The following is a 13053-nucleotide window of genomic DNA, read 5'->3' as shown; positions in this document are numbered from 1 at the left end:
ATGGAGAATGAATAACACTTTAGATCTTAAAAATTCAAAAGGAAAATAAGTGTCTGTTAGGAATGACTATATTCCTATCCATAGCTGACAGAAGAATTGAAAATATTGTTTCCAAAAGAGCCAAACTGTCAAAGTTCATTTAAAAAACTAATAAAATGAATCACACTGAATTCTTAGAAAAGCAAAATCATAGTTATTAAAAACTGGGTAGAAGCTGCAACTAGATTGAGAAATCTACAAAGGAAAAAAGAAAGCTTTCCTAAGAAAAATACCTACCAAGACTCATGTTCACTATTCAAAAATCCAGTTATGACAACTAGCAATGGAATGACTTGCAAATTCTACTTATAATTCAATTTATGATGCTGTGACTGGTGGCATACACCTTTGATTACAACACTCTGGAGATAGAGGGCTGCAGTTATCTGAGAGTTCAAGGCCAGCCTGGTCTACAAAGAGAGCTCTAGGACAGTTAGGGCTGTTACACAGAAAAAGCCTGTCTTGAAACACCAAAATAACAAAATTAAAATTAAATTTCTGAAATATATATGTATATACATATATATTATATGAATATATACCAGAAAATGTGAATAGCATATATTTTAAACAAAAATGGACTAAAAGATAAATAATATCCAAATAAATGAAAAGATGTTGTTATATTCATGAATTAGATAAATCGGGATATTTAACATAAGTTTTTAGTGATTAGCCAAAGGGTTTAATATAATAGAAAGCAAGGTTCTTTGAGGATTTTAACCTAACCTAAATTAAATGTTCATATGAAAATTTTGGTTCATAAAAAAGGAAAACTTATTGTGAAAAAAATAAAACACCCTGGGAAATACAGACTTCTGATTTAAAAGCAAATAGTAATAAATAAGAAAATATAAGGTATAGATAAAAGTACAAACCCATCAATGGAGGAAAATATAGAAGCTAGTAATAGACCAACCTATATGTTGATTTTGGTAAAAATGAAGGTTATATCAAAGTTATTTACATTTAAAGCAGAATAAATGCACCAAACGTGTCAAAAATAGAAATGCATCAAATAGAGGCTAGCAATGGACAAACTTATATGCTGACTTTGGCAAAAATGCACAAGTAATCTATTGAAGCAAAGGGTATCTTTCAATATAGTGTACAAAAATAATTGTCTATCTACTTCTTTAAAATATGCATGTCCTTTAAAAAATGAATTTAAAATTAGCATACGGTACTGGATTTCATTTTGGCAGTTTTATCCTAATATGCCTTTTTACCTTTTTTTCATTTCTGTCTACTTCTCCCTGTCCCCCAGTCCCCCGAGTGAGCCTCTTCTTCTTCTGGAGCCTTTCCCCAAATACCTTTCTCCTTTCTGCTGTCTTGTCACATGCATTTATTATTTTCAATGCTTCTTTTTTTCTTATGATTCCCTCTCATAGGAAGAGCTAGAGACTAGAAGGGTAGTGAGAAATAGCTTGATATCAGTAGCCGGTGATGCCATGCGGGGTCATGGTGTGGTTCTGGCCTGTGGCTGCCACTGGGACCGAGGTCCTATAGCAGCAGAGGTTTATTACCATCAAAGGCCAGGCACACATTCTTGACTTAGTCTGTTGCCTGGGAACATGTTGATGTCTGAGGGCTGTTCAGAACTGGCCCCACCTCTTACTTGGGCATCATAGGAGATCTGACACTGGGGGCATGAGAGTTGTGCTTGCACCCCTAGTTAGCTGCAGTCCTCAGAAGAGGGTACCCATGCATTGTGAGAGCTGCAGGTAAGGAAGAAACAGCTGGTTCTGCAGTAGCATGGATGAGGAAGAGAGACCCCACAGACCTTACCACTTGCTGAAGGTAGGATACATGACCTAGTGTCAAGAGAACAGGAGAGCTGGTCCAGTTCCTCACCAGCTGCAGCACTCAGGAGAGTAGACCTCACACCTCACCTGGGCAGCACAGTAGAGCTGACCCCAGTGGTGGTAGCCTGGGTGAGCCGGCTGCAGGGACATGAGTATGGGAGGACTGGTCCTGTCATTTGTCTGCCTTATGGTGACATGAGCAATATGCTCTCCTGTTCACCTCTTGCCACCTATATCAGGCAGGAGAGCTGGCCCTGGGTCATCATAGTGAAAGAATTGGCCATGTCCCTCACTATCTGCAACACTCGGAATAGCAGACACTGCACTCATCAGGGCAGTAGAGTAAAGCTGGCCCTGGTTATAGGGAGTTGCTGATAAGCAGGCATGGAGAGCTTGAGAGTAGGGGTTGGGTGGGCTGACCAGCTTAGATATCCCTCAGGCCCAGATCCAGGGCTTTGAATTGGCTTACACCAACATTTACCCCGTCACAGATGAAGTGCTGGAGTGCATGAAGGGGCCACTCTTACAGATCCAAAACTATAGGACCTCCTAGACACAGGACAGCACTAGGATATCTGAGAGGAGTCCCAGTGAAGTTCCAGGATTGATGGACACCAGATACCTTACACCAGACCAACAAGTCATTGCAATGAACATTTGCAATCAAAGACTTATGGACCATATTGTTCAAAACACTATGACACACAAGATGACAGCTTTTACAACAAGAGTTTTTATTTTCTAGGTTGAGTGGGAGATTGCAAGGGTGGAAGTTGGGTACAAGAGGAGGGAGAGATGAATGGGATTGGATGATGTAAAATTCACAAAGAACCAATAAAAGCTTAAAAAATTAAATAAACAAAACCAAACAACCAACCACAAGGATTCCCTCTCATGGTTCTCCTCTCCCCCTCTTACATTGGCTCTTACTTGACTGAATGGCTAGAAACTTGTACTTGTTTATACACAGATAAGAAGTCAATATTGAGTGTCTTCATCAATCCCTCTTTACTTGCTTATTAAGATTGAGTGTGTATTGATTAGGCTAGGCTGGCTAGCCATTGATCTCCAGGCATCTTCCTTTCTCTGACTCCTCAGTATGTGCTTTATAGATGTGCCCAGATTTTCTTTCATGAGTTTCTGGAAATCAGCATTCAAATCTTCATGATTGTGTGGTGAGCTCTTTATATATTGATCTGTCTCCGAGCCAGCCATGTTCCTGTTTGCTTTTATCACCTCTATAGTCAAATAAATATGCACAAATGTATTTAAATCTATACTCTACATATGACAGAAATGGGCACTATTCGTCCTTCCAAGTCTGAGGTATTTAACTTAACATAAAGCTATCTAGTTCTAGCCAGACTTTTGAGGATTTTTTTTTACATAAACTTATGATTTTTCTACATTTATGTCCAAATGTCTGCAGTGACAGAGCTGACAAGCTAGGATGACAAGGGGTGAAAGAGAAAAGAAAAGAAAAACAAACAAAAAACAAACAAACAAAACCCACTAAACTTATCAAAACAAAAAAAATCAGACCCAAGGACATACAGAAAAGCAGAGATTGGATTTGCCTAGGCTCTGGGTCAGTGTGTTTATTATATAGATATAGATTTATTATATAGAGCTTTGAACAGTTGAGCAGAGAGGTGATGTTACTTCTTGCAGATTATCAAGGGAGCAGGGCTATTACAGATAGATAAATAAGACAGCAAAGTGTATGGCGTACAGGATGACATGTTTAGTTCAGTCACGGCGGGAGCAGTCTCTGTAGGAGAGACACTTCAAGTAGTAAACATCTGGAGTAGGAATGTGGGGTAGAGGTATTGTGGTGGTGAGGGAGAAAGCTAAGGCGGACATTTTCTGCACACGGGGTCAGTTTTCATACACAGACCAAAGGAAAGGTTTGCTATTTCCTTCTGTGTCTTACTGTGGAGAGATGACTTTCCCATGTCTCCATGGGTCTGACGCTCTGAGGTCCTGGACATGGCCATGCCCAGGTCAATAGTCCACATTCACCCAGGGCTTTCTTTGTTCCTGGTGCAATTTAATTTTTGATTTAATGCCTGAACAAAACTTTATCGACATATAGCCTGGTTCTCTTACTTGGGAATTGTGAATAGGGTAGCTCTAAACATAGATGTGCAGATATCTGTGATATGTTGACTTAATTAGTGTACTTCAAGACTAAGTCCCACAATGGTTCTATTTTAAATTTTGTATGGGGTCTCCACACTGACTTTCACAGCAAATGCTGTTGTTTTTTTTTTTTTTTTTTTTTTTTTTGAGCTGGGGACCGAACCAGGGGCCTTAAGCTGAGCCAAAGCGCTCTACCGCTGAGCTAAATCCCCAACCCCTGTTTTGGTTTTTTGATTGCCATTGTTCTGATTGCAGTGAGATAGATCTCAAAGCCATTTTAATTTATTACTTTCTTAATAATTAAAGATGTTGGAGTGTTAGTCAAATAATTTTAGTCATTTGCCTTGCCCCCTTGAGAGCGATCTACTCTAATAGCCCATCTATTGATCGCATAATTTTTGTGTTTTAATTTTATATTTAAATATATATTGCAAATATAAGTTTTCTAATGTGAAGCTGGGAAAGGCATTTTCACATTTTGAATCCTAAGTCTTCATTCTGCTGAGGACTAACTTCAATGTGGAGAATCTTCTTAATTTTATGAAATTCTATTTGTCGGTTTTGGTGTTGTCCCAGTGGAATAATTTCATGACGTCCTTTTCATTATATATATGATAAACTGATATTAATAGGTTCAATATATATATATGTATGATATACTGATATTAGTAGGTTGATTTTGTATTTTTCTACTTTCTTGAAAGTGCCTGTAAGGTGTGTATATATATATATATACCTTGAAGTATTCTGCCTATGCTTTCCACTAACACATTCAGAGTTTATGTTTTACTTCTGTTTATTTTTATTTTACTTTGAGGTGATTTTTGTATAATGCAAAAGATGTGGATCTAGCTTAATTCTTTAAATATAGATATGCAGCTGTCCCAGAATCATTTTCTGAAGAGACTCTCCCTCAGCGTAGGGTCCTTGATGCTCCTTTGAAAAACTAGGCGGCTGTAACAATGTGAATTTATGTGTGTTTGTGTGTTACCTCTATTCTATTCCATTTTCTGTTTTCATGCCAGGGCCTTGCAGGTTTGAGTTATTACATGTGGAGACTTGGATTTATGATACTTGTTGCTTTTTGTTTTGAGCTGTACTTGTGGTTCATGGTCTTTTGTTTTCTATATGAATTTTAGCGTTATTTTTTATTATTTTTCTGAAGAATTCAATTAGAATTTTGATGGAGATTGCATTGAAGCCACACATCATAATTGGTTATATAGCCGTTCTAATGATATTAATTCTAAATATACATGAGCATGGAAAGGTTTTCTTTCTTTTTTTTTTCTCCAAGTGTCTTCTTAAATTTTGCTAATTAGCACCTTACAGTTTTCCCTGCTTTGATTATTTTTTTCTAGGTATATCATTAATAATTTTTGATGCTATTTGTGAATTTGATATTTTCATTATTTATTTTTTAATACATTTGTTTCCTGCATGTTTCAAAGCTACTGATATTAGTAGGTTTATTTTGTATTTTTCTACTTTCTTGAAAGTGCCTGTAAGTTTTTGAGATTTCTCTTACAATAGTGACAATGAACACCCATGCCTTATTTTGCATTTTCTAGTAAACAATTGGGATTTTTCACATTTAGTAAAATGTTTCCTATAGGTTCGTTTTGTGTAGACGTCAATGCATTGAGATGTGTCTCTTGTATTTCTTGTCTATTCAGTGCTTTTATTAGCAAGAGATGCATAACTTGGCTGACAGCCGTTTTTGCATTAATTAAAGGGATCTCTTAATTTTTTTTATCATTTTGCCTATTCATAGGCTATATTACATTTATTGATTTGTGTTGTAAAATTTCTTTTACCCTGCTAGGTCCAACACCACAGTGTCTAAAGATACCTGATAGATATCTTAATCTCAGTCAACAAATCTCCCTTCCACATCACACTGCTGAAGGCCTCTCTCTGAGCCTGGCAACAATCTCTCTACCCATCCAGTTCCCAAGGCAGGCTGCCACCAGGGCAGAAATAGACATCCCAATTCCGTGGCAACTTAGTGTCCCAGCCACTACATACTCTCTTAAACTTAAATCGCCACAAGAAAGAACACACAACACAATAACCTCTGATCCAATTGATAAAATATAATTGCCCACCTAAACATACAAAGCCATGTACACATCCATCCCTTATGAATACTCATAACAAACTGTAAGTACACAGAGTGGAATCTTAATGTCAGCCTCCATGATCTTTTTGTGGCTACTCTCCCAGCCTCCCCCTCTCTTCCCTCTTTCCGATCCAGTCTCCTCCCCTTCCCTCAAACTTTTCTCCTGCTCATCCTTCCTTCTCATCCGATGACAGCCTTCGTTCTATCCTGTACTGGCCCTCACCTGTATGACATCCTACAGATTGGCCTTCCATTCTTAGGATGAAACAAATTTAGTCATGCCGCATGATCTTCTTAATGTGATTTTGAATTTCATTTAGAAGCACTTATCATGGATTTCCCAGTAAACTCTTCAGGGACATTGGTCAACACAGTTATTGCTGCTGTTGTTGCCCTATTGAGTTTTCACATGGGGTAATACTGTATTCCTAGAATGAATTTGGTTCTTTTCCTTTCTCTTTTTTTTGCTGTTAGCTCTACCTCAGATGGTAGACTTTTGCCATGAATGTGCCTGGTCATAGGCTGTTCTTTGCAGTAAACGTTTTATTATTATTTCTGTTTCATTGCTTGTATGGCCTTGTTTAATATCCATTCCTTCATTTTATTTTGGATGCTCATTTGTGTTTAGGAAATACTTATTTTCCCTCTAGACTTTTTAGCTCATTGGAGTATACTAGTCCGAGTATTCCATAATGATTTCTGTATTTTGTTGGTATCTGTTGTAATCTTTCCATTTGGCTCTCTAATTGTTTTATTTTGAGACAAGATTTTTTCCAATTTTGATACTGGTTTCTAAATACTTCAACACAGAAATAAGTTTTGTTTGATTGGTTCTATGTGATTTTCTTTAGTTTCTGCTTCATTAATTTTTGCTATAATCTGTTTTTTACTTTTTGGTATATTATTAGTATATTAGTATATTATTAGATTTCTCACTGTCTCTGTCTTTCTGTTTCTCTGTCTTTCTGTCTCTCTGTCTCTCTGTCTCTGTCTCTCTCTGTCTCTCTGTCTCTGTCTCTCTCTTACACACACACACACACACACACACACACACACACACACAAACTGTGTGTGTTTGGATTACCTGAGCTGTTTCTCAAAGGTTTTGTTTCATTTTGTTTTCAGTACATTTGATTCTAGATCTTTTTTTTTTTTTATTAACTTGAATATTTCTTATATACATTTAGTGTTATTCCCTTTCCGGTTCCGGGCAACATCCCCCCCCTCCCTTCCTTATGGGTGTTCCCTCCCCCCTCCCCCATTGCCGCCCTCCCCCAACAGTCTAGTTCTGGGGTTCAGTCTTAGCAGGACCCAGGGCTTCCCTTCCACTCGTGCTCTTACTAGGATATTCATTGCTACCTATGAGGTCAGAGTCCAGGGTCAGTCCATGTATAGTCTTTAGGTAGTGGCTTAGTCCCTGGAGCCTCTGGTTGCTTGGCATTGTTGTACATATGGGGTCTCGAGCCCCTTCAAGCTCTTCCAGTTCTTTCTCTGATTCCTTCAATGGGGGTCCTATTCTCAGTTCAGTGGTTTGCTGCTGGCATTCGCCTCTGTATTTGCTGTATTCTGGCTGTGTCTCTCAGGAGCGATGTACATCCGGCTCCTGTCGGTCTGCACTTCTTTGCTTCATCCATCTTGTCTAATTGGGTGGCTGTATGTATATGGGCCACATGTGGGGCAGGCACTGAATGGATGTTCCTTCAGTCTCTGTTTTAATCTTTGCCTCTCTCTTCCTGCCAAGGGTATTCTTGTTCCCTTTTAAAGAAGGAGTGAAGCATTCACATTTTGATCATCCGTCTTGAGTTTCATTTGTTCTAGGCATCTAGGTAATTCAAGCATTTGGGCTAATAGCCACTTATCAGTGAGTGCATACCATGTATGTCTTTCTGTGATTGGGTTAGGGTTGCAGACTGCTACAACCATTCTGGAAATCAGTCTGGAGGTTCCTCAGAAAATTGGACATTGATTCTAGATCTTTAAAAATGTCTTTCCTTGGCTTCCATGGTGACTCACTGGTCCTTCAAAAGTGTGTTGTGTACTCTCTATATATTCGTGTGGTTTTCATAGTTAATTTATTCTTGAACTTAGTGTTATTATACTATGATCTCACAACATTCCAAACATTATTTGACTATCACTTAATTATGGCTCATTTTGGAGAAATCTGTATCAATTCCTGAAAATGGATTTTTTTCCTGTTGGATGGAATATTCTCTAGCAATCTGTAAGCTTAGTCTATTTCTTATTTAACATTGAAATCTTTATGTTGATAGAGTACTGAAATATGAGAGGACAGTTTTAAAGAGTTGACACTACTGGTGTTTCTATAATTGTTAGACATTGTAGGACAGTTAGTTATTTGCTTTATGCAATTGAGAGCTCAGCATTTCATGTCTTTAAATATATAGATGTTATATCTTTTAGATAGATTGTTCTATCTATTAGTATATAGATAGCTTTCTTTCTCTTCTTTAATATGGGTTTGATGTCTATCATATATTGGAATAGCTATAGAAGCATGTTTTTTCTTTAATCTGTATTCTTTATAGTTTTATTTCCATGAAGTTGTATTGTATCAATGTTACCTCATTTTGGGTGAATTCCAGAATCTTTTATTCGTAATTTTTCAATGTCAATCATATTAAATATTGTATTAAACTCCCAAGTGTGTTCACCTCTACTTAGGTAAAAATTACCAATCCTTTGGTTATTTAAAATGTGAATGAGCTTATGATATTTATGTATATGTCAATTTTCTTAACTACGGAAAAATTACTTATAACTATGGCAGAAATAGGTAAGATAGGGTACTAGATATCATTTAATTAGATAGTAATGCCATTTAATAGGTTTTAAGTATCCTATTTATTTCCCTATTATGGTCTATTCATTATGGCAGCCATTAGCTATACACGGATATTGGGCAATAAAATGTGGCTAATGTGAATATGGAAAGAACTTTATTTTTATCTTATTTTAGCTAGTTTAAATTTAAAACTATTAATAGATTCAGTTGCTGAAAACTTTTAAATTTGACATTTAAGTACAGATTATGTATCTTTAGTGACATTTATGTACAAATAAGGAAATGGTTAATTTTAAAATAGTCATTGTACATGCTGACAGGAGCCTGATATAGCTGTCTCCTGAGAGGCTCTGCCAGAGCATGACAGATACAGAGTCAGATGCTCACAGCCACCCATTGAACTCAGAACTGGGTTCTCATTGGAGGAGTGAGAAAGGATTGAAGGAGCTGAAACGGTTTGCAATCTCATAAGAACAGCAATACCAATCAACCAGAGTTCCCAGAGACTAAAATCATCATCCAAAGAGTACACATGGACAGACCCATGGCTCCAGCTACATGTGTAGCAGAGGATGGCCTTGTTGGGCACCGATGGGTGAAGAACCCCATGGTCATGCCAAGGCTCCACACCCCAGTGTAAGGAAATGTCAGAGCAGGGCGGTGGGAAGTGGGGGTGGATGGGTGGGGGAACACACTCATAGAAGAAGGGGTAGGGGAGATGGGATAGAGGGTTTGTAGATGGGAAACAGGGAAAGAGGATAACATTTGAAATGTAAATAAAAAACTATCAAATAAAAAAAAAGCACAATTATTTTGTTACCCGTGCATTATGAGAGTTATGTGATGAAATAGTATCCTGTTCATGCTGCTCTATGAAAGATGTTCAAGATGCATTGTAAGCGTGTACCGCTCTTTTTCTGGAGCAGTTACTTTCACTTTAGTTTTACTGAACACTTACTTTATTCTGTGGACAATAGTGAAAGTTTTAGAAGTAGAAAAATGATACAAGTTTGGGTAGATGTTACAGAACTTGGATTTACATTAAAGTCACGAGAACTGACAATTTTTTAACTGGTGAAAGGGGTGTTCTTTCTGACATAGAGAACAATTATCAGCGGAGAAAATAATAGTTCATTAATATTCCTATATCCATTGAGAATATATATGAAAGTGCCTGAAGACCTTCTACTTAAGGAATATCTGAGGTCAACCAGTGCCATCCAAACTTGACAAACAGGGCTGAGTATTGTCTGCTTTTGTCTATTTTCTCAGAATTCTGCTACATTTTATCCACTTCAATTCACCTTCTTTGAATGCTAATTTCCCTTTAGCTATTTATTCCCCAGAGAATGCTGCATGGCTTTTCAGAAGATATATTCCAGTTCTAATTGTTAAAGTTATATTCCAGGAACTTTTCTCACCTCAATTTGGGAGAAAGATTAAGATTGGGCTTCTGTTTGGATTAGGCATCTGGAATATAATTGTGACTTCTTTAGATGCCAGAAAGATGATAGCCAATGTGTTTCTTGCTGGCCTTGTTATATACACTGGCCATCCTGATAGCAAAAGGAGAGGAAAATGTGGCCAGGCACACATACCCACAGTGGGTTCCTATATTCTTTAAGACTTCTAATTCAAATGAAAAGCTAAAAGTGAAAAAGATTTTTCTGTTACATCTTTAATCACTTTCTTCTTTGATGTTAAAGTGAAGGAAACTAACTATACGGGTATATTTACAAGTTGCTATGTGAGCAGTTATGTGAAATTTATGCTGTGTAATGGATTATGGAAAGTAGCTTTGAACACACTAAATGCCCATTCCATTTGATCAAAGCATGTTTTCACAAATTCAATAATTATGCAATGTGCTATTTTTTATAAAGTTTTTTCAAAGTATGGTAAACAAGCATTGGGCTCTCCTCATTTGCACAGGAAAATGGACTTATAGGCTAAGGGTGATTTATGTACTGAAGTAATTTAAATTCCATACTTCCAAAGTCACATTGCATATGTTACATGCCTATAATTATGCTCCTCCGGGTGTGCGAGCCAAGAAGGTGGCAGAGTCAGACGCAAAGAAAGAAAAGAGATTGATGATATGGTATTTTGCTAATACAGTGCAAAGGCACTAACAGATTATGAGCCTCATTCTCGCCTTTCCTCCTAGTTTTTTTCTAAATTACATTTTCAAGCTGATGTCTTCACTGATCTGTCCTTTCCTGCAATTGCTGTCCTTCTGCTATATCAAAAAATTTGAAAAATGATAAACAAATATTTCTAATAATTCAAATTTGTTTAGGTTATGGTTAGAAGGTCTCCTCCCTCCTTTCATTACCACCACGTAGATGTCAGATACAATTGATTAAGTGTCAAACCGTTTTCTTCTTTCTAATTTGAAGACATTTGGAATAGACCTGTTCTACCAAAACCAAGATAACATGCTCATGTCCTATGAAAAGTTGAGTGAATGGAACACAGTGTATTAGAGAAGACTGTCATTTACTTTATAGTCCTTAAATTATAGATTTTATACATTGTCATCTTAAAAGGAATCATATGGACTTATTTTTAGAGTGGGTGGGAGTATTATTTTCCTGTTTCTAGATACTTTCTTGCCTTCTTGTTGGGGGTGCTTTAGCCAGACTGAATAGTTTTTATATTTAGGAGTAAAATTTGGCACATTCTTATTAAAGTATACATACATCCTAGTTTCTGTCTGATGCTAAAGCCACGTTTAACAGTCATCTCATTCAGACTGACTCCACTTTATATTCTATTCTCTCTTTTTAAAGTTATTCTTCTCAGTTGCAAAGTTTTGGGCACCTGCTTCTTTGCTTTTTGTTCCTACACTGAAGAAAAATGTCATCTCATCAATACAAATATGCCATGTCACCATGCACATATTCAAAAAGAGAAAGGCTACTTTTTGCATTTCTTTCAGTGGGGAAACTGCCTTTTGATACAATTTTAATGTCACTTTGTATGTGTGTGTGTGTGTGTGTGTGTGTGTGTGTGTGTTTTTAGCGCTATTTTGTGATTTCAGATGTTTTCTGTGTTGCATTTTTATACATTTGATGGCACAATGAAACAATATCACTATACATGGAGGAACTATTGAAGGCCAGTGTGAAAAACCAAATGGAGAGTGAAGAATTATGAAACAGAACTTGTCTTATGTTACTAGAAAAGGGAAGACTCTTTAGAATATCATCTTAATGTGTTTTTAAGTAAATACCCAGTGCAGAGCAACCTATAAGGGTAGATGCTTATTTTGAATGATGGTTTTGGATCATCATTGCACCAGTATCTTCTTGTCCTCCGATCAGAAGAGCTTGCTGGCATACACACAAGACACAAACCAACTCATGAAAGAATACTACATCTGTGGAAGACCAATTATCCCATTTTAAAAAACCTATCTACCTCTTAAAAACTATCCCTTCTCAGCAGTGTTCTAAGGACATACAATTTATTAATGAGTCTTGATGAGAATAAAAACCCTCTATTTCATAATAGACAGGTCTGTAAATAGTGTTTTCTCTGTTTACCCAGAAATGACATGTATATAAGCATGCCACTGGACTATCAAAATTCAAATCTCTCCAAGTGGCATTCCAAGAAATTCAATAAAATTTTCTAGACTCTTTTTAAAACAGCTTTTCTTTTTCATGTCTTCGTGGCTTTTCTGATCAGAATTTTAAAGGAAAAATGGAAAACAAAACTACTCATAAGTTAAAGGTTATTGTATTAATTTCTTTCCTTGTTGCTCTGACAATTTGCCTAGCAAAAACCAATTAAACAAGGGAGGGTTCATTTTGTATAAAGTTTGAGCATCCAATCACCACAGTGAGGAAGATAGGGTGGTAAGAACAACTTAGACTGTGAGGTGAGAGACCCTCAGGACTCAAAAGAGGGAACCCTAGATGAAATGCCCTACAATGGGGAGAGGGAATTTGTAGAGCCCACCTTTAGCAGAAAGACAGGGCTTCAAGAGAGGGATGGGGTTGCCATCCCACAGTCAAAACTCTGACACATAATCGTTTCTGTCTGAAAGAGTTTGGGGATGCAAATGGAGAAGAGCCTGGGGAAAAGAAAGCACAGAGACAGGCCCGAAATGGGATCCAGTCCAAAGGGGGATC

This window comes from Rattus rattus, chromosome 5, assembly GCF_011064425.1.
Source record: "Rattus rattus isolate New Zealand chromosome 5, Rrattus_CSIRO_v1, whole genome shotgun sequence".
Classification (NCBI taxonomy): Eukaryota; Metazoa; Chordata; class Mammalia; order Rodentia; family Muridae; genus Rattus; species Rattus rattus.
This window is presented reverse-complemented; position numbering follows the sequence as displayed.